Source organism: Micromys minutus, assembly GCF_963924665.1.
Source record: "Micromys minutus genome assembly, chromosome: 1".
NCBI lineage: Eukaryota > Metazoa > Chordata > Mammalia > Rodentia > Muridae > Micromys > Micromys minutus.
This window is the reverse complement of record NC_137969.1, coordinates 232,629,027-232,654,385: the sequence shown is the minus strand read 5'-3', so window position 1 is coordinate 232,654,385 and position 25,359 is coordinate 232,629,027. Positions and strand designations below refer to the sequence as shown.

Here is a 25,359-nt window from a genome sequence, read left to right as displayed (position 1 = left end):
TCTGGTATTTCTGAAGATAGCTACAATGTACTCATATATATAAAATAAATAAGTAAATCTTATAAAAAAGAAAGAAATGCTAAGTATTGTTCTTTAGAAAATGGTCTGTCTTTTCTGATTGAAAGTTAGATTATTATGGGTGGGAACAACTCAAACAAGTAACCCCATTACTCTTTCATTTCTAAACTTGGAAAGTCTTTATCAAGCCTGAAGATTACAAACTTGCAACTCTTGGCGTCCTGATACAGAAATCTTCTAGTTCATAGTCTGCTCCTACCAAAGAGGGACTGGATATATGTACAAACACACACACACAATTACATATACATGTTTACAAAGCACATACTTACACACATACACATACAAAACACTTGAGTATACACAAATACACACACGTCTGTGGATATTTGCATATCTATATATACACATAGATGCTTGCATACATGTACATACTTGCATACACACAGATACACACAGACACACATACATACATACACACACCTGCATACACACTCATGAACACATTTGCATAAACAAGATTCTTGAAAATAAAAGACTTTCAGACATCTTCTGAGACATAAGAGTAAAGCCAGTACCTGAAAGCATACTTATATGTGATTATGTGTATATATAAAAAGGATGGGGCAAGAGAGATAGCTCGGGGACCAGAAGCTCCTACTGCTCTGCAGAAAACCCAAGTTCAGTTGCCCAAACCCACAGTTGGTGGTTCACAACCACAGTAACTCCAGCTCCGGTATATCAGTACTCTAGTCTGGGCTTTGTAGATATCTGACCTTCCACCTATACAACACACACATAGATACATAATTTAAAAAATGAATCCTTAAAAATATCAGTTGGGCACTGATAATTATATTGTTAAACACATAGATTTTTAATGTATATAGAAATGGTCACGACTTCCTAAAATGTAAGAAATATATGTACATTCATTACATACATACATACTATATATGTATACATGTATACACACATACACACACACACACACACACACACACACACACATGCACACATATGCACCATAAAAGCCTACTTTTTAAATAAACAATTTTAGAATGGCATTAGTGCTTCATGAGGGAACTGGCAGTATCTTCCCATTCTTGTCCACAGGAAAACTATGCAGGCCCTTCTGCAATAATACATTTGTATCATACTCAGATTCCTAATGCTAGAAATACCTAATCTATGTTTTCTGTTCCTTTTATCTAATACAGTGCCTAGGAGAGAACAAGACTTTATTTTTAATTTTATTGGTTATTTTATTTATTTACATTTTAAATGTTATTCCTTTACCAGTTAAACCCCCTATTCCCTTCCCCACTCCCCCTGCTTCCATAAGGGTGCTCCCCCACTCAAGCTCCCCCTCTTACCTCAGCACCCAAGCATTTCCCTATGCTGGGTCATCAAGCCTCCACAAGGACCAAGGAGCTCCCCTCGAATTTATACCAAATAAAGTAATCCTCTGCTATATATGGAGCTGATGCCATTGGTGCCTCCATGTGTACTCTTTGGTTGGTGATTTAGTCTTTTAGGAACTCTGCAGTTTCTGGTTGGTTGATATTGCTGTTGTTAGTGTAGGGTTGCAGACCCCTTCAGTTCCTTAAGTTCTTCCTCTAACTCTTCCACTAGGGTGCCCACACTTGGTCCAATGGTTGGCTGCATGCATCCACATTTGTATTGGTCAGGCTCTGGCACTACCTTTTAGGGGACAGCCATACCAGGCTCTTGTTAGCAAGTACTTCATGGCATCAGCAATAGGATGTGGATTTGGTGTCTGCAGATAGAATGGATCCCTAGTTGGGGCAATCTCTGGATGGCCTCTCCTTCAGTCTCTCATCCAACAGAGAACAAGAATTCTTAAGCTATCATTATATACACAGAGTCAGTAGAATCTCTCTTTCACTGCACACAATTACACTTGCTAACTTCTGCACTTCCAAACTTCTAATTCACTATATACACGATAAAAAAATCCAATGATAGTAACAACACCACAGATTGTTCTGAAGAGATGATGTACAATATCAACAAATGATTCAAAATTGACTCAAATTATCAATTGATTGGAACTGTTTCAAAATACTGAGCAAGGGCTGTCCCCACTAATTATTGCAAGATATTTTGACTGCTCTCTGGCTCAGGAAAGGGGACAAAAGATAAGACAGTGATTTCTAGAAAGGGTGTTTCCTTTGGGCTTTAACACAATATTGTGCTTAGGTCACTAGCTGCTCATTATTTAGAAAAACCCAGCTGTGGCTAGATGCCTTCCTAGAACAAAAGACTGAAGAAAAGGGCTATGACAACTCTGCTGAGGTTGAGCAGGACAGGCACAGGGCAAGAACCTGCTTAGGGAGATTGTGGTTCAAAATCATCAGTGGCTTCTTTCTTTTCATTCATCTAGAATTTGAAACAATGACTGTCATGGGGTATTGAAGGAAAACAAACATAGATCTCTGAAATGTGGGAGAACACAGGGGGATTGACCCATATGAGACAGCAAGAAGTCTTAAGAGACTGGAAGCAGGGGAGGAATTGAGAGAAATTGCCCTCCAACCTTGGATAGACTCCAGGGAAAAAACGAGTGTTGGAGTCAAAATATTCAAATGCGGACTTGGAACAATTTCCTTTATCCACTGATCCTGACCCACAGCTTATGCAAACTATTTCCTGAAGTAGATATTACCTGTCTTAAGACAATGTGTTTTACCTGGTAACAGTAGTTTAAGGGGAAGTTTATTTACAACTCTTTCACCTCTTAATAGAAGCTTTCAATTCTGTAATATGTCTGCTTCTCCTGCATGGTTCTCCTCAGGCAAAAGATCAAACCAACTTCAATGATAAGGTGGGGAGGGTCAAGCATATTAAAGGCTGAGCCTCAGGAGAGCCTAGGGCTGCCACCTGCCTGTTTCAGCTTTTCCTCCAAATTAAACCACAATCCTCTCTTAGTAACTATTTCCAGGTCTCCCAGTTATCTTTCCCTGCAGGCTTCATATGGAGCTGATTAGGAAAAACATTCTGTTTATATCCTGTGGCTTAATCCAATGCAATGTCATTCTGACTACACTACACTAACCACTCCTTTCCAGCAAATAGTGCTCAGTTTGACTTTTTTTTTCTCTTCTGTACATGCTCTGTCATGTCTTGGTACTTTTCCCAAAGACTGAAGCAGGAAGAAGTATTTATTTCCATCTATTATTCCTAGAACATTTTTGAGCAAACTTTGAAGAAGGTAGAAACAAGTGACTCACCAGTGTGGTTGTGTGTGAGTGTGTGTGTGTGTGTGTGTGTGTGTGTGTGTGTGTGTGTGTGTGTGTACCTATGTGTTTGTGTGTTTGTGTGTGTGTGTTTGGGTCTGTGTGTTTGTGTCTGTGTTTGTGTGTGTGTGTTTGTGTGTGTTTGTGTGTGCCTATGAGTTTGTATGTGTGTATGTATGTTTGTGTGTGTGTTTGTGTGTGTGTATTTGTGTGTGCCTATGTGTTTGTGTGTGTCTGTGTGTTTGTGTGTGTGTGTTTGTGTGTGTGTTTGTGTGTGTATGTGTTTGTGTGTGTGTGTGTGTTATGTAGTTTAATTATCCATTGAACCACGATTTCACTGAGATGTTAAATTTCATATTAACTTATTGCTCTATTATACACCAAAGAATATGTTTCTGATTGATATAAATATCCTTTTCTTTGGGAAAAACTTAATTTCAGTAGCATGTTTATGTTTCTAGTTACTGATGTATAGGAGAGAAGATTTTTAAGTCTGAATATTTCATTATTTTCCTCTCTGTTTTGTTTTTGTTTGTCTGTTTGCTATTTTTCAGTCTGAAGCTTTATAATGACATTAATTCATAATAATCTGAAGATTATAATCTATTCCATTTTCTTGGTTTAAAAAAATTTTGACTAGTGGTTCAGCTAAAATATTAACCTTTAGCCAAAGTTGTCTTCACAGTAAAAAAGAGCATGGCATTAAATAAAGATACCAGAAATCAGAAAACTTGCAACGAAAATGGTACTTCCTCTTTAGTAGCAGAATGGTGTCCCCAAGAAACAGAGATGCTGGCTTGCTTTTGTCATGAAAAAAAAAAAAAAAAAAACAGTGCTGACTCAAGGGCAAACACGAAATGCCATGTATCATAAATATGGTGACAGAAAAACAGTGTGATTCTCTTTTATCATGTCCTAGCATCCCTACAAGAACCATGAACTAATGGGATGTTACAGCTAGAAGGGGTCTTATAGATCATCCAGCGTCATTCCCTCCCTTATAGGTGTTGTTCCAGAAGGAGGGTTATCTGCTGAATTTGGAGCAGTGCTATAAAACCAACTCCGATTCTTTCAGTATTTCCAAGAATGGTTATTCATCTGTTAGAAATATGTGTAGGTGTAAATAGAATTATATCCAAGGGGGGTTTTAATCCAACACAACTATACATTATATAGCAGGGACACACATTAACAATCAGGGCCAAGTTGCTACTGTATTCAATGAAGTAAATAATACGTTATTTTACCACCTCTTGCTTCTTGCTTTCTCACTTGCTCAGAAAACTGTGTGTGCTGAAATATGCTTCATCTTATTTCAGCCTTTATACCTAGATTAGTTAAAAACAAAGTAGTTTAAGTACCATTTTATTTTCACTGGGGATCTGAAAGTGTGACAGGCAAGCCAACGGGATTCTTAATCAAATATGTAATCGGGCAGTATTTGTCATGGAAGGAAACCTCTGCCACTGGTGGAGTAGTAGAAAGTATGGTATCTGCCACTATAGATTAGCTGTCAAATGTCTGACCCTCCCTGTGGTTAACATGCTCATACTTCATTCTGTCTTGAAAGCTACTTTGACCACAAGCTTACCTTGAGTCCTCATAGCTCTGACCAAAAGACCTTTCTGGCTGGGTGACTTTAAGGACCTTTAAGTTCTTATTATATTCTGTGAGTTTCTGATCCGAAAAGCAGCAACAGAAATCCTGGGTACTTTTCTAGTTTTCTTCTGTATAAAACACATCTGAAGGGGAAATATTTTACCCTAATTATCTTGCCATTTCAACTTGTGCAACAACCAGCTTTATTTTCTGAAAGTTTTATTGGAAGGTCTACATATATCTCCATATATGTCAAGACAACCCTCTGAAGATAGCATCCTTGGCTATAAAATAATTCAAATGAAAGAGACAGCTTTTCCTAGTCTTTATATCTCCAACCCAGAGGGCTGAACTCTGAAGAGCATCATTCTTTTCCCTGTATCCATATAGACATGGTACAGCCCTACCATATCATATACTAAATTCATATAAACTTCATAGTTTATGCCCTATCTGGTTGTAGAATAATTGTCTCATAAACTTTATAGATTATAACAAGCTAACTTGCCAGAGAATTGACAAATCTAGAACTCTAGTGCATAGAATTTTTGTTTCATTTTCAATTTTAAGACTTATTGTCCTTCTGTATGATTATAAAAGACTAACATTTTCATTACTTTAAAGTGTGTGTGTGTGTGTGTGTGTGTGTGTGTGTGTGTGTGTGTGTGTGTATAGCAGTATAATTTTGGAATAGAATCAAGTGATAAACCTAATGAGTATCTTGGGAAAATGACATTAACGAGAATGGTATTTTATGCTCCTGAGAGAAAGAGAATCATAAGTTTAATGATAAAAAAATTCAGGATGTAGGGGAAAAGGTCACTTTCCAGGTCCATAAAAATAACAGTCTGGCTCCCCACCCTCACTGCATATTCAGGTGTCAGATTATGTGAGTCACGGGACTTAAATGATGCTCTTTGCTTTCTCTCTAGTGGTCCTCTGAGAAGAACCTGTCCTCTAAGCCTTTAGGAATGTAATTCTTTTGTCCTGGCAGACAGAAAAGCTATACTTGACCAGAAGAAGAGACTTCTATCTACAAGTTAAAGATAAATCAAACAAGACAATGCTAGACCTATTTTAGATAGTGAATGGTTTTGTTTCAGATCTTAATCTATTCTTTTGATGGTGACTAAAAAAAAAAAGAAACACAAGAAAGAAATGATTCATGAAGGAAAACAGCAAAATTTGCAGGGAGACTCAGCTTTTAAATACAATAATCATCATTTCATAAGCATGTAGGTACTTCAGTGTCTACTGTGCATCAGGCAATGTGTTATGGGTGAGCCGGGATTTAGATACAACGTTCTCTACTTCCTGGCAGGCACTGTCACAACTATATGCCCAATTTCAGCAAACACTATGAGAAGGGCATGTTAATATTTGTTTCATGGTATATATATATATATATACCATATATATGTTTCTCTATTGGATGCTTGTCTTTTTTTCAGCTTCTGATATCCATGTATATGTGTGTCATCTCTTTCTTTAAATGTATACTGAACTTACTGATGAATTTTAAAAGAATAGAGAAAATACAGAAGCACTGGGAAGCCACTTTAAGTTTAGTTTGAACAGTGGTTTATTCCTTGGTTAAATTCTCTCTTTATTCTTTATACTCTTACTCTCTGAAACGGGATAATATTTATCTAACTAAGTTTCTCTAAAGAGAGGGAGGACCAAGTGTAAGGGACTGGTCTCTTTGGTCAGAAGTCTGCTATAGCCAAAGTTCTGGCTTTAAGCAGGCATAATGCAAGCTTGAAAGTATATCTATTCTGTTAAACAAGGGACTACATCTGAAGTTCCCTTGCTCTGAATTTGACTCAACTAAGTCATCTCTGAATGTCTAATCCACAGAAGGTGAGAATGTGTTCTTATTCTTCAAGCTGCTAAATTTCAAAGCAATTGGTTGGTTTATAGAAATGATACCTAATGTAATAACATTTCTCCTTCCTAAAACCTAAGAAACCAGTCCATAAGAGAGGGAAAATCAAAAATTGGCACTGAAGAACCCAGAGATACATTAGGCAAGAGAGAAACCACTAAACCTTGTCTCTACTGCTCTTCTTCCTATCAGATAAGAGATGGACTCTCATCAAATGGCTGCAGGAGGTACTTGGCAAATGCAGGCCCTTAAAAGGGTTCTGTTCACCAAGTATCCATATTGATCCTGTCTCAGCTAACACTTCGATATCTCAGTCTGGCAGAAAGCCAGTGGCATCTGATCTGCCATTTTCCCCTTTCCTTATAAATTAGTTAAGGTCTGGGAAGGGCGTTTACCTCATCTTCCTGTCCTGTATTTCCCTCTGTCTTGTATATTGAGGATCAAGAATGTTTCCCTGTAAAGGTGCCTGAAATAAATGCTGAGGCCTTAGCCCATTTTGCAGCTCAATTGGGAGAGAATGCAATGAAACAGTGTCCACTTGGCATCAACTAAAGCTTGGGCATTGCAGGGAGAAAAATGAAAAATTTGTTTTGGCAGGGACTTAGACAGAAAGGAGGATTTAATTAAAGATCTGAAACATACACCATTGGAACCAATTAATAATCAAGGAATCAAAAGTGGAAGGACACTATTACAAAGAGCCTGCCAAGTCCAAGTTTTAGGGGAAAGAAATCCCAATCTAATTCTTCTGAAGCACTAACTATAAGAAATACTTACTTTCTGTCTTCCTAAGCAGTCTCTATCCCTCATCAAAAGCTGACTGTCCCAAGAAGCTTACAGCCTAATTGGAGAATCATGAGATCCAATCCATGATTGGAAAAATGTCAAACTGTACAGCAGAAATGAGGGCGTTGAAGCTCAAACTTAAGTCTGGGCACAGGGGACCACCCCTATCAGCTTAGGAGGCTGAGACATGAGGGTTAGATGTTGGGGCCCATAATATGTAGAATGGGCCTCAAAGCAAGATGGAAACAAACAAACAAAATTCAAGATCTGGATTAGAATCACTTGATCCCATCTAGTACTGGTCTAAGTATGTCATCTGTCTTCAATAAGGTACTGGTATTTTTGCTTAAAGAAAAAAGTCTGCTGGCCTGGCCAATTAGAATGGGTATGTTTTAAAGGCAAGAATGTGAACAGGAGAGTGGAAATGAGATATGTACTGCTAACAAGGCAAAATCTTCAAAGGACCTAACGCTCTGAAATATCTGTCTTTCCATCCATATGACAGATTGTATCATAATACAGTGCCATCATATCATGCAGTCCAAATGAATAAACTACTAAAAGTAGATTTCTTGCAACAGGAAGAAAACTGCCCACTACATATTACAAATGTGTGCACCTAATGATCTAATGACAGAGACTTGGAATGTGCCCAGAGAGGACCCAACCTTATCCTAGCAGCCTCAGCCCCAGTAGAAATCAATGCTGGGTTTTTCTGCCACCTGCTTGTTTTGTTTCCACTCAAGCAAAACAAGGAGCTTATCTCTCTCACAGATCAGCATATGAGATATGCCTGGGGTGTGTGTCCCTGTCAGTCTCATAAACACAACAAGATATGCCAGAAGCATTGGAAGAGGAGCCATGTTTCGGTTCATGGATTACAGACTGCAACATCCATCAGCATCAAAACAAACAGCTTTGAGCCACTGTCCTTGGAGCCTAGTCTAACAGACTGAAGGGATATGACAAAGAAAACACAGATATCCAAAGCTAGCTCAAGTTCTCTCCCAGAATTTATAGTCAAATATTGTGGGGAAGACCTGAGGTACAAAGATATCTCCTCCTTTCTCAATGGGACAGGAGTGAAGGAGCTTTATCTACTTTTCTACAGCCTCAAGAATGCATACAGGCAGCAAAGTTGCTGGTTGGTGCTTAGTATGTCTGCCAAACTCTAGACCATGCACACCTGTCATACCTTATTGATCCCGCTGGAATGAATCTTATTAGTAATTATTAATCTGACAAACATAAAGTCTATAAGGCTTTACTCATATTCATTGGGTTAATTAAAAATGCTTATCTCTTTGATAATTGATTTTGATAATTTAATGGTTGTATTTTTGAAGGACACAGGACACATTCTTTTTCCTAAAGGCAGGATGATGACTCCAAAAAAAAGTTTACGTGAACATGAGAGATCATATAATTTAGTTACTTGCATGTCTTCTGCCTTTTCTGGTCTATTTATTTAGTCATATATTGGATTTAGTCAATTATTGCATAATTGTTATAAGAAAATATATTAAATACCTTTGAGTACTATGGCTCACTGAGCCTTATTTTGAGCAAGAGTTTAGATGGAACTTATTATCAACTATTTACTTTTCTAAGTACATTATAGAAATGTAATCATCCTAAGACAGGCTTTTTAAAAATTAGATTTCAATACCTCTTTTATTTTGATACTTTATAATTTTTTATTTATTTCCTTTTGTGTGCCCTTACATGCTTGCCAAAGCATTTATGTAGAGATCAGAGGATAGCTTGGAGAAATTGCTCTACTCCTTCCAACTGTGTGGGTTCCACAGATTAAAACCAGGTCTTCCCTCCTAATTCAGTTGAGTAGCTCCAAGAGCTCTCTTATGATGAGTGGTTAGAAGTCAGATTGCTCTCCAAGGACATATAGAACTGGGATTTGAGCACATGATCTGGTTGAAGAAAATGCTCTCTTAACATTTTGCAATACCATATTATAAAACAATGATATTTGATAAACCAAGGGAGGGGGGGCCAAGGGAGAGTAATTCGTATAAATATAGCAATTCCATATAGTTCCAACTTAGCTATTAAAGGACAGTGAGGAATACTCACCAAGGGATGGGTCCAGATAGAAAGACTGTTGTTAACACTCTCTGTTACAGTGACATCACCATCTTCTTTAAGGGCCCAAGCCACCTAACACCAGTTCTGGTAACCTCTATCACACAGATAAACTACACCTCCCACTTCAGTATTGATTTAATTCACACTTGGCAGGAAGAAAAAGCTGATTTAATCTACAATTTTCTTACATAGGCCAATGAAATATCTGTGAGAAGAATACATGCTGATTCGTCTCTGAGATTTATATCTGGAGCAAGTTCCTACGGGAACCAGTTAAAACCATGTCTATATTCTGTGTGTTCTAAAAGTCCATCTGTAAGTTAACTCTTGGGATCCCTAAAGCAGTTTATATTGTCATGACTGTGTCCAGAAAGAAGAACCAAATACATTAATTGTAGGCAATACAGATATTGGCTTAGAATATAATATGTAGATAATTTTGGTGGGATATCAAGTATACTGACCACAGGGAAAAATCTTGGGAAGGGTAGTCAGAATACAAGGCTTTATCATCTTATTCATTACCATTAAAGAGCTAAAGTCTCCAATGCAGTGAAATCAAGCATTTGACTAGTAGTTAAGAATGTATCTGTTCGCTTACAGACAAATTTGCTAGGCTCCACCCAACAACTACCCATCAACAACATGCATTTCTGCCAGCCAGGTATAAGGCAGGATTCAGGTTTATAAGAATATTGCTTGTTACTACACCTACTCTCTCTCCATAGCCTATATTCACTCTCTCTTCTCTCTATCTCTCTGTCTCTGTCTCTGTCTCTGTCTCTCTCTCTCTCTCTCTCTCTCTCTCTCTCTCTCTCTCCCCTTCCCCAAGTTCCCATCCAGCCTCTTCTTTTTCTTTTCCTGACCTTCTTTGTCCCCCTCCTTTCTCTGTCTCTACCTTTATTTCAGGTTCCCTTCCCTTGCCCCAGTAAATTTCCTTTTGTTCTAGGCCTATAGGGTGGTGGTGAGCACCTTGGCTGGCCTGCTGAGGTGCTCCTTCCCACCGTATTATACCATTCTCTAAAACACAGCAGTGTGTATACATGGCTCCTGGTTCTCATAACTACTTTATAAAACAAACTTAATTATCAGCTAAGTCAGATTGGTCGGTACACTCAAGTTTACAAGGGTTATGTTCTAGAAATGGGATTTAGTTCTTTTATTCAAAACCAAAAACATTATATTCATTCCATTATGTTCCACTATAGCTTATTTTATTCTAATGCAAATTTAGCCTTCAGTTGAAGATCAGAGGTTTGTTACTTGCTTGGTTGTTTTAATAGCAGCAACAGAAATAACATAAATGTCACCTGCTCTAAGTATTCTCTACTCTGTAGAAACAACATGGAAGTTTCTAGGACAGACTAAGCCACCACTGACAATGGTCTTCCTAGGCTCAAATCCCTTAGAACACCAAGACTGGCGAACTTTCCAAGGAGAATTTGAGTGCACATATGAATCACCAGTCACAATACTTTAAACTGGTATTTACCAGTTTCACAGATACTCATGATGTCAGAGACATATTTCTTCTTAGCATACATTTGATATCAATGATTCAAAAAAATCTTAGATCACTGTCTCTCATCAATAGTATCTATCTTCTAAATAGAGTATGTCTCAAACCATGTACCCAGGGCCATAGCAATGTCCAAGCATAATAGAAGTGACTTTATTATCTGTCTATATAACTCCATTTATAAGCTCACTCATCTGTCTACATCTACCCATCTATGTTGTTTTCACTGACTGTCAGTCAGTTTCATGATTAATGCCTGACTCAACTGCTAGTGAGAATGTCCGAGACAATGCTTGCTTTTGTTTCTCAATGTTCTTATTTCGGAGACAGTCTCAATGTAGCTGAGGTTGGCCTTGAACTCACTAGATAACACATGATGGTTCTGAACTTGTAATCTTATGATTCAGCCTTCCAAATCACAGGACGGTAATGTCCTTAGCAAAAAGTTCACTTTAAAAAATATATTTTTAGTGTTTTTTCATACTAAACTGAAACAGTCACTGTGTATTTCAGTGTTGATTAGTACAACCAAGAAATAATCATAACGCAACCTAGAAATATTTCATAAATACTATAAGTTGAATCTTAAATTGCCCTAAAAGAGCATGTATTTGAGGTTTGTTTAACAGCCTATGGTGCTAATGAGGGGTGACAAAACCAGCAGAAGATGGGGCCATTGATGTCATACATCCAGAGGACATTGAGATGCTGGGCTTTTCAACATATTTGCTGCTTTTTCTCTAAGAAGTAAGCATTTTCCTATACTATGTTCTCCTAATGCAATTCACTATGTTGCTTCTGGACCAAGGCAGAAGTCAAGTGATTATCCACTAGAACCTCTGAACTAGTAAGAGAAAAAGAATGAACGTTTTCCTTTTTGAAATTCAGGAATTTTGTCACAGTGATAGAAAACTGATAACAAAGAAAATTTTTGGTAAGTGACCCTTTTGAAGACCCTAAAGTCCTTTCTAGAGGGAATAAGGAGAAAAATAAACCCGCTTCAGATATTTTAAAAAAGTGAGACTAGTAGTGAGTCTTCTAGAAGTAGAGGAATCTTAAACAGATCTTACCACACACTGCACTATCCCCATGGAAACCGCTAACGGGTTTCTTCAGGTTTCAGTTGTTCTCCACCTTCCTAATGCTATAAACATGTAATAGAGTTTCTCATGCTGTGGTGACCCCCCCCCAACAATAAAATTACTTTTGTTGCTACTTCATAATGAATTTTACTTCTGTTATTGTAATATAAATATGTGATATGCATGATTTCTGACATGCTACCCCTGCAAAACTGTCATTAGACCCTAAATGGGTCATGACCAACAAGTTGAGAACTGATGGTCCAGACCAAAGCTAAAAACAAACTTTTACAAATACTTCTTATTTTTAATGATTACTCCTAAATTTTTTCTCAATAAATGTGTGTGGCTGTCCTAAAACTAACTGTTCTTATCAGGTAGACTTATTTAAAACTGGGTAGGTTTTGTTATTCATTCTCTTTCTTCTCAAGTTTTAGTGAAGTTTTCCATTAGAAAATGGGGAGAAAAAAATGTTACTTGTATAGAAGCCCTTGGTTCTGACAAGGCTTGATATCCCAGTGTAGGGGAATGTCAAGGCAGGGAGGTGGGAGGGGGTGGGTGGGTAGATGGGTGGGGGAGCATCCTCATAGAAGCAGAGTGAGGGAGAATGAGATAGGGGGTTTATGGAGGGGAAACCAGAAAAGGGGATAACATTTGAAGTGTAAATTTTAAAAATCCAATAAAAAAAGGAAAATTATGGCACTTGTATTTAGGTATAAAATAATGATAAGGAATAAGCAAATAACCCCAACTAACATGAATTTATGCAATGCCTCCAAGAGGAAAAACAACAAAGAAACAGAAAGGGACAGACACGGGAGATTTTAGGAAATCCCGTCTAGAAGATGATAGCTGACAGAGTTTTAGGAGACATTGGAGGATCCTTAATTACTACAGAAACTCAGATACTATCAAATTGTGTGTTCATTTTTAAAGAGATGTGTGTGTGTGTGTGTGTGTGTGTGTGTGTGTGTGTGTGTGTGTGTGTGTGTGTGTTTATGAGCACCACTTGGGCACAGGAGCCCATAAAATCCAGAAGAAGGTGTCATATTCCTTGTAACTGAAGTTATATACAGTTACAAACTACCATGTTTTGCTGGGATTCAAACCTGATCTCTTGTAAAAGCAATAAGCCCTTTTAATCAGTGAGCCATTTCTTCAGTCTACCTGTGGTTTCTTTCTACAATGTGGCTGTCAATCTTCAGTGAAAGTACATACTTGGTATTATTGGAAATGGCCCTAAATATCTGATTTCATCTTAGTTCTTCCTTCCTGAGTAGAGGTAAGTCACACTCCTTTCTTTTGATACAGTCTAAAGGTTGTTCCATACAGAACTGTGTAACATTGTTTATTTCATGATCAAGGATATCATGAAAAAATGGCAGCTAAATTACCAATGTTTAGGGTGTTCAGTGTCACTCAGTACAAACAAGGAAGATGACAAACTATAGAATAGACAAACAGAAGGTCATCAAGATCTTTGTTGCTTTGTGAGACAGCAAATTCCAAAATGAATTAGCCTATCACCTACCAAACCCTAACTCTTTAGCAGTAAATACAAGATAGAACAGAAAGAAAACTTCCAAAAGTAATTGACTTGTACTATAATATGTTATGAACAGCTATCCTATTGATCTCATATTACATAATCTTTAGCTGAGACAAATTCAAGCACAAGTCCAGAATAGGTACCAATGTGTACATGCCCCCAGTGTCATTGTCTTACATGACAATTATAACTCTAGTACACTGTAATGAGCTATCTTAATTTTACACTATGATAAAGTCTTCAAGGAATGGTTACGGTATGTTGCAATATATTCAGAAAGGCCAGGATCGGGATTCAGATGTCATTTTCAGAGGAAGTTGCCAGAAATATTAATGGCAATGGTATAAATACAAGCGAAATAGCCAAGTCACTGGTTTATAAGCCCCCAGAAAAGTGATATTTTCCTTGACTAAACTCTAAATCCTAACCTCCCAAACCTAACCCTCCACCTCTATGTTCTCTCCATAGTCTTTAAGACATCTAGTTAATTATTCATTTACTTTAATAATTTCTAAGCCCTTTCCCACCCATAAAGAAATTTCCACAAATATATAACTTTTGTCTATGTTGTTCAATTTTAAAATGTTATGGAATAACAGAAAGAATGGAGGGGCAAATGAACAAATGTCTTTGTGTTAACTGGGTATGGACATCATATTAAATTACTGTAGTAAGTCAATTAGAACAAAGGAAAGGGGTAAGGAGACACACATTGAAGAGGCAGGCCAAAGAGAAGCGGCAGCCAGAGACAGAAGCATGGCCTAGTCCAAGAAGGGCTGGTGGAGCTTGGATTTCCTGCCCCTAGCCCTTCGCTGTTCTCTTGCTGCTATGCCCCTGCCCTGTGGTTTTAGTAATCTTATCTTTAGCTAACAGGGCAACAGTCTTAGCAGGAACTCTGTGCTCTGGAGGGAAATGCAGAGAGTGTTTCTATCCATCTTCTCCTTATCAGTAAAAATCACATCATATAAAATGATGATGTATTTCAATCCCTAGAAAACAAGGAACTGCTTGTCTGCTAGTACTAGCATGTTCATCAACTCAAATGTATTAAAAGATGTACTGCCAAATCTGCTCTTACCCAAACTTCTCTAATGTCTTTTCATTAAACCTGAAACCCACATTACAGACCACAAATAAGAACTCATATGGAATACATACATATTTCTTCTTTTGGGCAAGGGGCCTTAAGGACCCAACCCCGGGGAACACTATGAATTCTAAATAAGTAGTCTCTAACTGAGCTGTGTTGTCAAATTGAGCATTGCATCAATTTTTGCTGGAGTATGCATATTTGGGTGCCCAGGCAATACTCAAGGAACTTGTATATTAATAATACTCATTAAACTAGTATATTTGCTGTACTGTGCCAATTTTTCTTCTTTTTTTTCTAATTGATTTTAAACATCCTAACAATACAAAATGATGTATCTAGTAACATTAGAAAATTAAAGGCTAAAACTTATGAGTAGAGAGTTTAGATAAAAGGAAATAACAAAAATCACATTTATGCTTTCCTCTGTTGCTTTAACAGTGAGGCTATTCATGGGCACATAGCTAAGACTAAATATGAGGTAGCAGGCACGGTCTGGAGAAATAAGCAGAGGACTTGGAAGTCAGTGACATTTGAACATATGATGTGATCATTAGCATTGAGCTTCTTAGGCCTCCTCAGTTCCAAATATCTTTCTTATCCTTCCAAGAATATATATTCCTGACTAAATGAGGAAGTTGAAACCCTACTTCTTAACTATTCTTAATAATAAGATACTTACCAACCTCGATAAAAGTATATTCCATATCATTATTTTTTATAGTTGTTATTTGTAGTAGTTTGAATGAGAAATGTCTTTGACATGTTCACATACTTAAATACTGTGATACTCAGTTGGCAATATTATTTGTTTGGTAAGGTTATAAAACCTTTCCAATGTGGAGCCTCAATAGAGGAAGTATGGTTATGGAAGCATTCCATAAGAGTTTATTACCTCACCCTATTTCCTGTTCTCTCTACTTCCTGTATGTGGATGAAAATGTGATCTGTTCCTGGGTCCATACTTCCCCAATGATTGTGAAGTCTGTCCCTCTGAATCTGGAACCTATAATAAACCCTTGCTTTTTAAAGTTGCTTTTGTCATGATATTTTATCACAACAGAAAAGCAACGAGCACAGAAACTGTTATTAATACCACTATTTCTTATTTTGTCATTTAGAGTCAGCATCTTATTTAGTATATAATGGTCTCCAAACTTTATAAGTAGTTAATGATTTTCTTAAACTTCTGATCCTCCTGTCTCCATTTCCCAAGTACTGAGATTATAGACATTTGCCACCAAGCCAACCTAAATTTAATATCAGGAAAACTTAATCAGAATAAAATAAGTCTGTGATCTTAAGAAATTAAAGAATCAGAGAGGACAAGACAGGACACATTCTAGCATCTTACCAGAAATTAAACTGGGCCCATAAAACATGCTAGACAGGAGGTGAACCACAGAGTTACCTTGCAGCTCTCCTTTGGATCCAGAGGTAAGGTATCCAGAAACTGGGTGATATTTGAATAGTTTCTAACCCTTCAGTAAATTCACAGCCTTGTGTTTGTTCTACCGTTTTTGTTTCTCAACACTTCAGCTTACTTTGAATGAGAGCTAGAATTCATCATGTGTAAAAAATTGTTTCTGTCTCTTCATGTTATGGGTTGAGCTATGCTACCCCTCAAATTCTTATATTGAATTTCTATTTCTAGTTACCTCACAATGTGATTTTATTTGGAGACATATATGTTACAAAGAAAACAACTTTAAATGGGGCCCATATTTTTTTGTGGCCTTCTAAGAGAAAATTTTGGAAACTGACTTTTACATAGGGAAAGGCTATACGAATTGGATGGAATTGTAGGTCAAATGATCAGCTTATTCTAAAAGAAGAGAATATGCAATGGATTCTTTCTTACAGCCCTTAGACGAGCCCTGAAAAACCTTGGTCATGGACTTTTCACCTACAAGCCTTTTTTTAAATTATAAAATGAATTGGAGCTTCATACATGATAAATTCACAGTAAGCTGAGGGGTCCAGAGACAAAAATGGGAAAAAAAAACAGGAGGCTGTGGGTTTACTGAAGGGTTGCTAGAATGTATCCCAGCCACCCTAGCAAAGTAACTCATCACACATTTATTCATCACACCACTTGCTGCTTAGCAAACTCCAAACTCTCTGACCCAAGCTACACATATGGTGTCTGTGCTAGTTCATTTTCCATCAACTTGATACAAGCTAAAGTTCATTAAGAAGGAAAACTTGGACTGGAAAAAAATGTGCCTCCATTAGATTGCCTGTAGGACTCTAGGACATTTGCTGTTGAATGATTCATGGGAGCAATCCCAGATCATTGTGGGTAGTGCTACCTCTGGGCAGGTGGTCCTGGGGTGCATAAGAAAACAAACTGAGCAAACCAGGGGTAAGGCAGTAAGTATCATTTTTTTTTTTCTTTATGTCTATGTTACTTCCTGTCTCCAATTTCTGACCTGACTTTCCTCAGTGATAGAGGGTGACTGGAGACTTGTAGGTTGAAAGAAACTTTTTCTTCCCCAAGTTATCTTTGGTCATGGTGTTTTATAACAGCAATAGAAACACTATGTAAGACAATATACTTAGCCAAGCATGGTGTGTAAACCTTTAGTCCCAGCACTTGGAGGGCAGAGGCAGGAGGAACTATGAGTTCAAGGCCAGCCTGCTCTACAGAGCAGGTTCCAGGACAGCCAAGGGCTCCACAGAGAAACCCTGTCTGAAAAATAAAAAGGAAAACACAAAACAAAACAAAAAGTCTCTACTTCTCTCTGGACTCACTTCATCTCCTGTGTCCTACCACTTCCCCCTAATTCTAGCAACCTTGAATCTCATCATATGTTTCCTGCCCTGGTAGAATTGGTGCTAACACAGACACATTTCTTGACCTGGCATAGTTTCACCTGTCTTCTGGGATATAAATCAAATGGTCCACCTCTGAAGAATATGTGCTTTAGCTGAAACTCAGACACCAGAAAAAAAATGGCAAAAAGAAAAAAAAAAGCATAGTACCAATGCAGAAATCACCATACTATAGAAGTTAGAAAAAGAAAAGAGAATATTCAGGGTTTTCTCTTGCTACATATGGATGTATGTAAACATATATTTGAAAATTTGAAGTCTGCAGCCAATTCAAAATGTTGATTTCTTATTAGTGTTTCTTATTCTTATTAAGAGAAAGTAACTTAAATTCAAATTATATGCCAAAGTTCTAACTTTTTGTAAATAAAAATACTTCAATAAAACTTTTGTAACTTAGTAGTTGAATCTGGGTAACGGAGTAAGTATGTATATGTATGTATATATGTACGTATTTGCTTTCAGCTTTATGTGTGTATTATATATTTGTGTATATACATGTGTGTGTACACTGACAAGAAGACCAGGCTTTGATTTCAAGTATCTTTCTCATTACTCTACCTTATTTTTAGAGACAGATTCTATCATTGAACCTGAAGTTTGGCTTGTGTGTATACCCCTGTTATCTACTTATCTTTGTTCTTCTCCTTTCTGTGTGTCTCTGTGTGTCTCTTTGTGTGTCTCTGTCTCTCTGTCTCTCTGTCTCTCTCTCTTCCTCTCTCTCACTCTATCTCTCTCTATCTCTCTCTCTCTCTTACACACACACACACACACACATATCAGCAGTGGTATTACAGGAACAAGCTGCTGTTCTCAGCTTTTAATATGTGCATCCAAACACAGGTTTTTATGTTTATGTTACAGTAAAAATTGGAATCTAACCTGGGTGGAGGCATGTTTTATCTTCCATGTAGAATTAATCCAGTATGTCTATTCAATCCTTTCCCCAAGGGGGCACCATTCAGAATAGTGAATCCAACTTAAGCCTTGTAAAAAGATGAGAAAGTAATTATCGCTTTAGTGTATAAATGTACTATGTACCTTCCAGATCTCCATCCCTCAGTATAGTTGCTTTTTGAGATGCAGAGGCAGCTTTTTAAGTACAATTGCTTTCCTGAATTACTCAGAAGAATGTCACCTCTCTTATCTTAAAAGTTTCTGTTCTTACTTTCTCTAACAATTTAGACTTCTTTATATTTTTATGAAGCTTCCTCCCCCCTCTTTGTAATGTACCTGCTTGTCCACCATATGGCTGACCTCCCAGTCTAAATCAAATGGCATGCCTTCCTCTGAGGCTACTGAAAGTGACAGCCTTCTGCCCAGGGTTTTACGTTAAAACTCAATTAAAACTATTCCCAAGATTTGTTCTGAGCCATTTTTAATTCATTTATTAATGAGTCCAATTACTCCAAGGAAGATCTTCAATTTCCCTGGTAACAGACTATGTCAGGAGACTCCCAAATTTCCAGAAACTCTAGCACAACAAGCACCATACCTACTGAATATTCTTGCTTGCCCTGGTTTTAACTTTAATTGCAAAACAGCAAAGATTGGCATGAATTAAGTCCATTAGTGAATGAATGGGCAAAAATCCCATTTCAGTCATTCCTTGAGATGTATGTTACCACATACAAAGGTGAAGGTACCTATACTCTGTTCTCAATTCCAATGAATCCAGGGCATACAGATATAACATTCCCAGCCATTCATAAGGAAATGGAAAGAACTATTATCCCCTTAATGAGATAACATTCCTTTTCTTCCCAGAATCCTCTATGCCAAGGCAGGTGCTTCCAGGGACTGCTCTTTGCTTTTCATGAATCCTTTTTCAAATACTGGCCAAAGGCTAAGCATGCATTTTTAACACCCCATGTTTTCATTCTTCTATTGAAGTGTTCTCTTCTTTTGCCATGTGATTGCATGTTTATCTCCATGGAAACAGCAAGGGCTCTTCTTCATTTCTCATGTCCTGGAAGATGCCACAATTTATAACTTGCCTGCCATTTTTTGTTTTGGTTTGTTTTTTTTTTTTGGTTTGTTTTCTGTTTTGTTTTGTTTTTTCTTAAACTCTAGTTCTCATCAAACATGCTTTGGAGTCTAATTCTGAATTATTTTACTAAAAGGAAGAAGAACTCCAAAAGGAAATATCAGTTCTACCCATAAATTTAATAGGGTATCTATAATTTACAATATATTATATAACTCTTTCTTTTTTGTTATGAGCTTAGTTTTTAATGGTTGAAACATGTCTCCAGCCCTATTTTCTTTATCTCAGATAAGAGAAATGCAAACATTACCAACATAAATAAATGTTAATTACCCCAGCATGATTACCATATTTTCTGTACATCTTTTATATACTATACCCCATAAACATTTACAATAACTATATGACAAATAAAAATAAAATAAAAAGGAATTATTGCTTTTTTAAATGTCATGAGGATTTTTTCAATAATTAAGTTAGAGAGTGGTTTTTTGGGGGGGTTGGTTTTGGTTTTTGGTATGTTTGTTTGTTTTGATTTGATATAGAAGAAATATAAGAAGGTGGGAAAAAGGCTGATTCCATGGGATGAGAGACACTAACTGCAAACCAGAAAATACCTTCAGGGAATAACCAGCTAGAGACACTCTCTTCTTCAATGTCCACACTTTACTTCTCAAGCTTCCTATCTGAATTCTGAGAAGAGACGGTGAGAACCATGTCATCTTTCTAGATTCTGTTGCAACTCCCAAAGTTCTGTGAAATTTTCTGTTCTGCAACTGGTGGTTTGAAAGAAAACAGCCCACATAGGCTCATATTTTAAATGGGTGGGAGTAGGATCATCCTCATGGAAGCAAAAGGAGGAAGGAGGAGAGAGAAGGAGCACAGGACAGGGAGAACATTTGAAATGTAAGTATATAAACTATCCCATGATTACTTAGTCTCCAGTTGATGGAACTATTTGGGAAGCATTAGGAGGTGGAGCTTTATTAGAAGAGAGATGTCACTGGGGTAAGCTTTCAAAAGCCTAGGCCATTCTCCACAGAGATCTGATATAAGCTATCATCTTCTGCCCATGCTCACCTGCCTACCTGCTACCATGCTCCCTACCATGATGGTTATGGACTTTATCTCTGTGAAACTGTGAACTTCAAATGGACGCACTCTTCATGCCTTGGTCAAGGTGTCTTATTAAAGTATGAGAAAAGCACTTAAGACACAGAAGACTGAAAAGCACTGAAGAGACATTTACCCCCTTATCCCTGATAGTTTTTCATGAAGATTTTACTTTCTAATACTTTCAAAGTATTCTACATCTTAGTGACTAAGCACTGAAACATATGAGCCTATGGAGACCATCCTTATTCAGTGTAGCACAGTGCCCATGACAAGGAAAAAATGATTAAGTATCTAAGGACAGAATATAAGCAATTTGCCTTTGAATTCGTTGTGAATTCTCCCTCGTTTTCATTGGCTTTACATGAATGATCAGAATGAATGTGGATGACTTAAACCTCTTTATCCCATAGGTATTCATGAATATGTAGACTCACAAAGCAAAAATTATGAATACAGAGCAAGATAAATTTATTTAACAATATTTATCTCTCTCTTCATTCTTAATATTGAATTTAATTGAAAAATCTTTTCATAACATTTTTCCCTCAGCTAATATTTTCATTTAAATACACAAAACAACAAATCCTACAAATCTAAAATATTAGGTAATTCTATTTGTTTCTTTTTTGATAAGGTTTAAGGAGTCCTCTGTCTTAAGTAACATATATAGGTTGCCAAACTCTAAAACAGTATGTTGTTCTAGGTAATTTTTTTCTTTTCCTATCAGCCTGTGGGGGGAAAAAAGGTGAAACCTTGTTTGTGTGTGACACATCACTTCATTGCCATGGAAATGACTGTGATGATGAGCAATAATATCTTTTAAACACTATTTGCTGTGTGCTCTGAGCTTCTAGAAGGTGGTTTTGTTAGTATAAAAAGAAGGATAATTGTTTAGCGACTGTTTGCTTAACCCCTTTACTGTTGAAGAAGAGCTGTATTTGAGAACCCTGGTTCATAAATTCTGAACAAAAAAAGAAAAAAGAAAAAAAAAAAAAACAACTCAGTGTTCGGAAGCTGAGGATTTTATTTGTCATCCAAACAAAAATCTATTCAAGAAAGACAAACCGTATGCAAATGCACATTTATAGAGGACTAAATACACCAATGGCTTGCCTTTCCTCTTTATCACAAAATATAAAGATAAATTCTAATAAAATGTACCAAAATTGTCACCTCATCTTCCCCACCTTTCTCAAATACTATATAAAATATTGTCTTTAAGGGATTAATTTCAGGTTGTTCATCTAGGAATTATTCTTACCAGCAGCTGTTATGGTCAAAACAATTTTCGCTGTAACACTTCACAAAAGCTAGGGACTCAGGGTTTCTGTTCTGCACTATATATTTTGTCCTGCATAAAAATAAAATTGAACAGGGTCCTAGAAATAAAATAAATACTATAAACCCTATCATTACTTTAACTGCATCTAAGAGGAAAACAAGACCCTTCTCTTGGTAGCAGAGATATGAATAATTAACAAGGAAAAAGGGAAGATAGAAAAGCTAAACCACTGTCAACCAATTCCACTGAAAACTAGGAAAGCTGCTGCGTCCTGAGAATTATTAGTCATCATTACAATATCTCCCCCTTTCCTTGAAGGCAAATGTGCTTTCCTCCTTTGTCCCATAGCTTTTATTTTATTGGGAAAGTTTTTTTAATGTATTAATATCATTCTAGGAGGCCTGAGTCCATGCAGAAGAAATTCCTAGAAACTTTATCATTGTGCCTTATTTGGAGAAAAAAAAAAAAAAGATTGAATTGTGAACGTTCACAGCCTTAAGGGCGGTCATAAGGAAAGCTTTGTAAATGTTTTAATTATAATTTTCCCCCATTGAATATAATCCATGGAGCATAATAAAAGAAAGAAAGGGTGTAGGTGTGCAGGGAGGATCAGGCATAGAAGGGGAGTTGGCAAGAGAGTTCAGCCCCGGCCCTGCAGGAAGCAGCTGCTTGCTACTCCAAGCAATGAAATTCTGTGCATGTAATTAATTCCAGTGATCAAAAGCCTGCCTTTTTTATTTTATTTTATTTTATTTATTTTGCAGGTAATGAGGAAGCATTATTCCTGATGGGAACCCCTTGAAGATACAAAATAGCCAATGGCTGGATCTAGCCATTTAAAAATTATGGACATTTTGCTAAATAAATTAACATGCTCTGTTATGACAAAAAAGATTTCCACACTGTTCCCTTCTTATTTATTTGCTTCTATGTTTTACCTCAGGACATAGATACTAAAAGGTTCTCTGGGTGAGGTGTGATGGATTAGTCCTGGTAAAGTTAAACAATAGCCATTCCTTTTTCAGCTCACTCAGGCACTGAGACATGCTGTGCTTGTACATAGACTGAGGGATGGGGAGGGATACTCTTTTTTGTGCTCTTTTGTGATTCAGGAAATTGGGACAAGGACACTGAAAATTCATGGATAACCTAGTTTAGTTGACACAAAGAAAAAGCTGTAATTTACAGTGAAATAGATCTTTCCATGCAAGTAGAATGTTCTCGAAAAAGTGGAAGGGGGCCAATTTCTATGAGTCCAGGTCATTCTTCAGTTGAAGCCATCATTTCTTGGTGTTACACTGCAACTAAAACAATGATGAGGTTCCCAAGTATGGGCGAGTCCTATCTTAATCACTGCTTCCTCTGGCACTGTTATGTTCACTTAATTTCATGCCACAGCCTCATCGTAGAATACCACAAAGCTTCAGCCTCCTATCTATAAATGCTACTTTGATAATGTTTCCTCCCTTCTCCAGTTTATTCTTTCATCCTTTGTCTTCCTAGTTAAATTCACATCCTAAGACAAGCTCTTCCTATTCTTCTTGATTTTCTCAACACTCTACATAGCAGTGCTATGGTCTACCACTTGGTAGTATTCTTCAATGTTATAAATGTACTTTGTGTGTGAGAGTGATTAATCTCTCTCCCTCTCCCTCTCCTCTCCACGCCTCCTTTCATGTTCTACTTGAACAAATCTTACCCCTTTCAATGAACTGCCATGTTCCCAGTTCTGAGCACAAAGAGAAGAGTTGGTATTTCTTCATGTAAGTTACAAGATACTTGTCTGAAGCTCTATCTGACTAATTGTAACTCTGTGCTAGATACTGATTCCCAAAGACATACCATGTGGCATCTTTCAGAGCACAGAGAACCCTGACATTACCTGGTGTTTGGAGAGGTTATAGCCATGGCCTTAGCTCTATACTTAGCAGAGGAGTGCGTGAGTAATTCTGAGAGATCATAGTCATGCATATTGGGTGTTAGGGCGAGTCAAAAAGAAAGAAGTGGGGCATTCCTATTATCATTTTTCTTCAACCCAAGTGTGAGAATTTATAATTCTAATTTTATAAGAAAGTGAGGCAATGGAGATGTTAAGCAGCTTATACATATGAGATGAATGTGCTGTTAAAGTATATCCAAAAAAATGTTGTTTTCAAATTCTTAAGCCTCTTTGGTTGGTGAAATTCCACAGCACTTTGAGGTAAAAAGGAAATAAAAAAAAAAAAAAAAAAAAAAAAAAAACCCAGATATGTTAGTCATTTGCGTAAAACTAAAGAAACTTTACTATTTAGCAATCATCGGAATTGAGGTAGAGTTGGAAAGCTGACCACCTGACAACTGACTAACACACACACACACACACACACACACACACAGAGAGAGAGAGAGAGAGAGACAGACAGACAGACAGACAGACAGACAGAGAGAGAGAGACAGAGACTGCGACTGAGACAGAGAATATGCATGGGAGCAGAGACTCTGCTAAGGTCCTAAAGACATAGAAAAGAAACACTGACCCTCAATAACTAGTAAGGAGGAGATTGTCTACAGGGAAAAGAAGCTTAGTGCAATGAGATCAAGGCTCTACAGACAGTGCCTGCTGTAAATCTCTCATTCTTATTTCCAGGCTATTTGACTTCAGTTCTTTTATCTTCTTTAGATTCTGTCCTCCAATAAAAGTTAGGTTGGTGCTTTAGTCTCCTTCAGAAGTACAGCAAGAGGCATGAAAGCCTTGGCAAGGTACAAACTCCCTGGTTCCATGGAGTCTAGAGCACATTTTAATTCTGTTGTTTAGTACTTAGCTGTGTCAACAGGAAGGGAGCTGGTTCCCAGGGTGAAATCTAAGGGTTCACTCAAGAAATAACCTTCAGTTGACCTGAGATTCCTAAAGCCTGTAAGCCAAAGGCAGAGCAAGGTAAATAAGCTTACTGATAATTATATAGAAATTAGGAAAAACAAAATGATGCTCCGTGATTAGGGATATGGGATTCTGAAGAAAGACACTGGTGGTGAAACTCTCCCACGGGTTCTCTAAATTCCTCATTAATTGTATGCCCTTCTTTCTTTGCATTATCATCTGGATAATACTGAAAAGAAAATGTCTACTTCTTGTGACTTAAATCTGAACTAACTATAGTGTGAAGTGCCTTAAAGTTATTGGGAAGTAGCAATTCATAGTTGGGGATCCCATTTCAGCCCATAGGAAATGGCAACGAAATTCTATTTACTGGATCCTTCTAATAGGATTGGAT

At 37.2% G+C, this 25,359-nt stretch overlaps 1 protein-coding gene across 16 annotated transcripts in view; it reads right to left on the bottom strand.

Moving 5' to 3' along the window:
• Positions 1–25,359, bottom strand: part of NRXN3 (neurexin 3) — a gene marked incomplete at both ends in the record, with an annotated part of 1,482,596 nt that overhangs the window by 677,053 nt on the left and 780,184 nt on the right. The window lies entirely within an intron of this gene.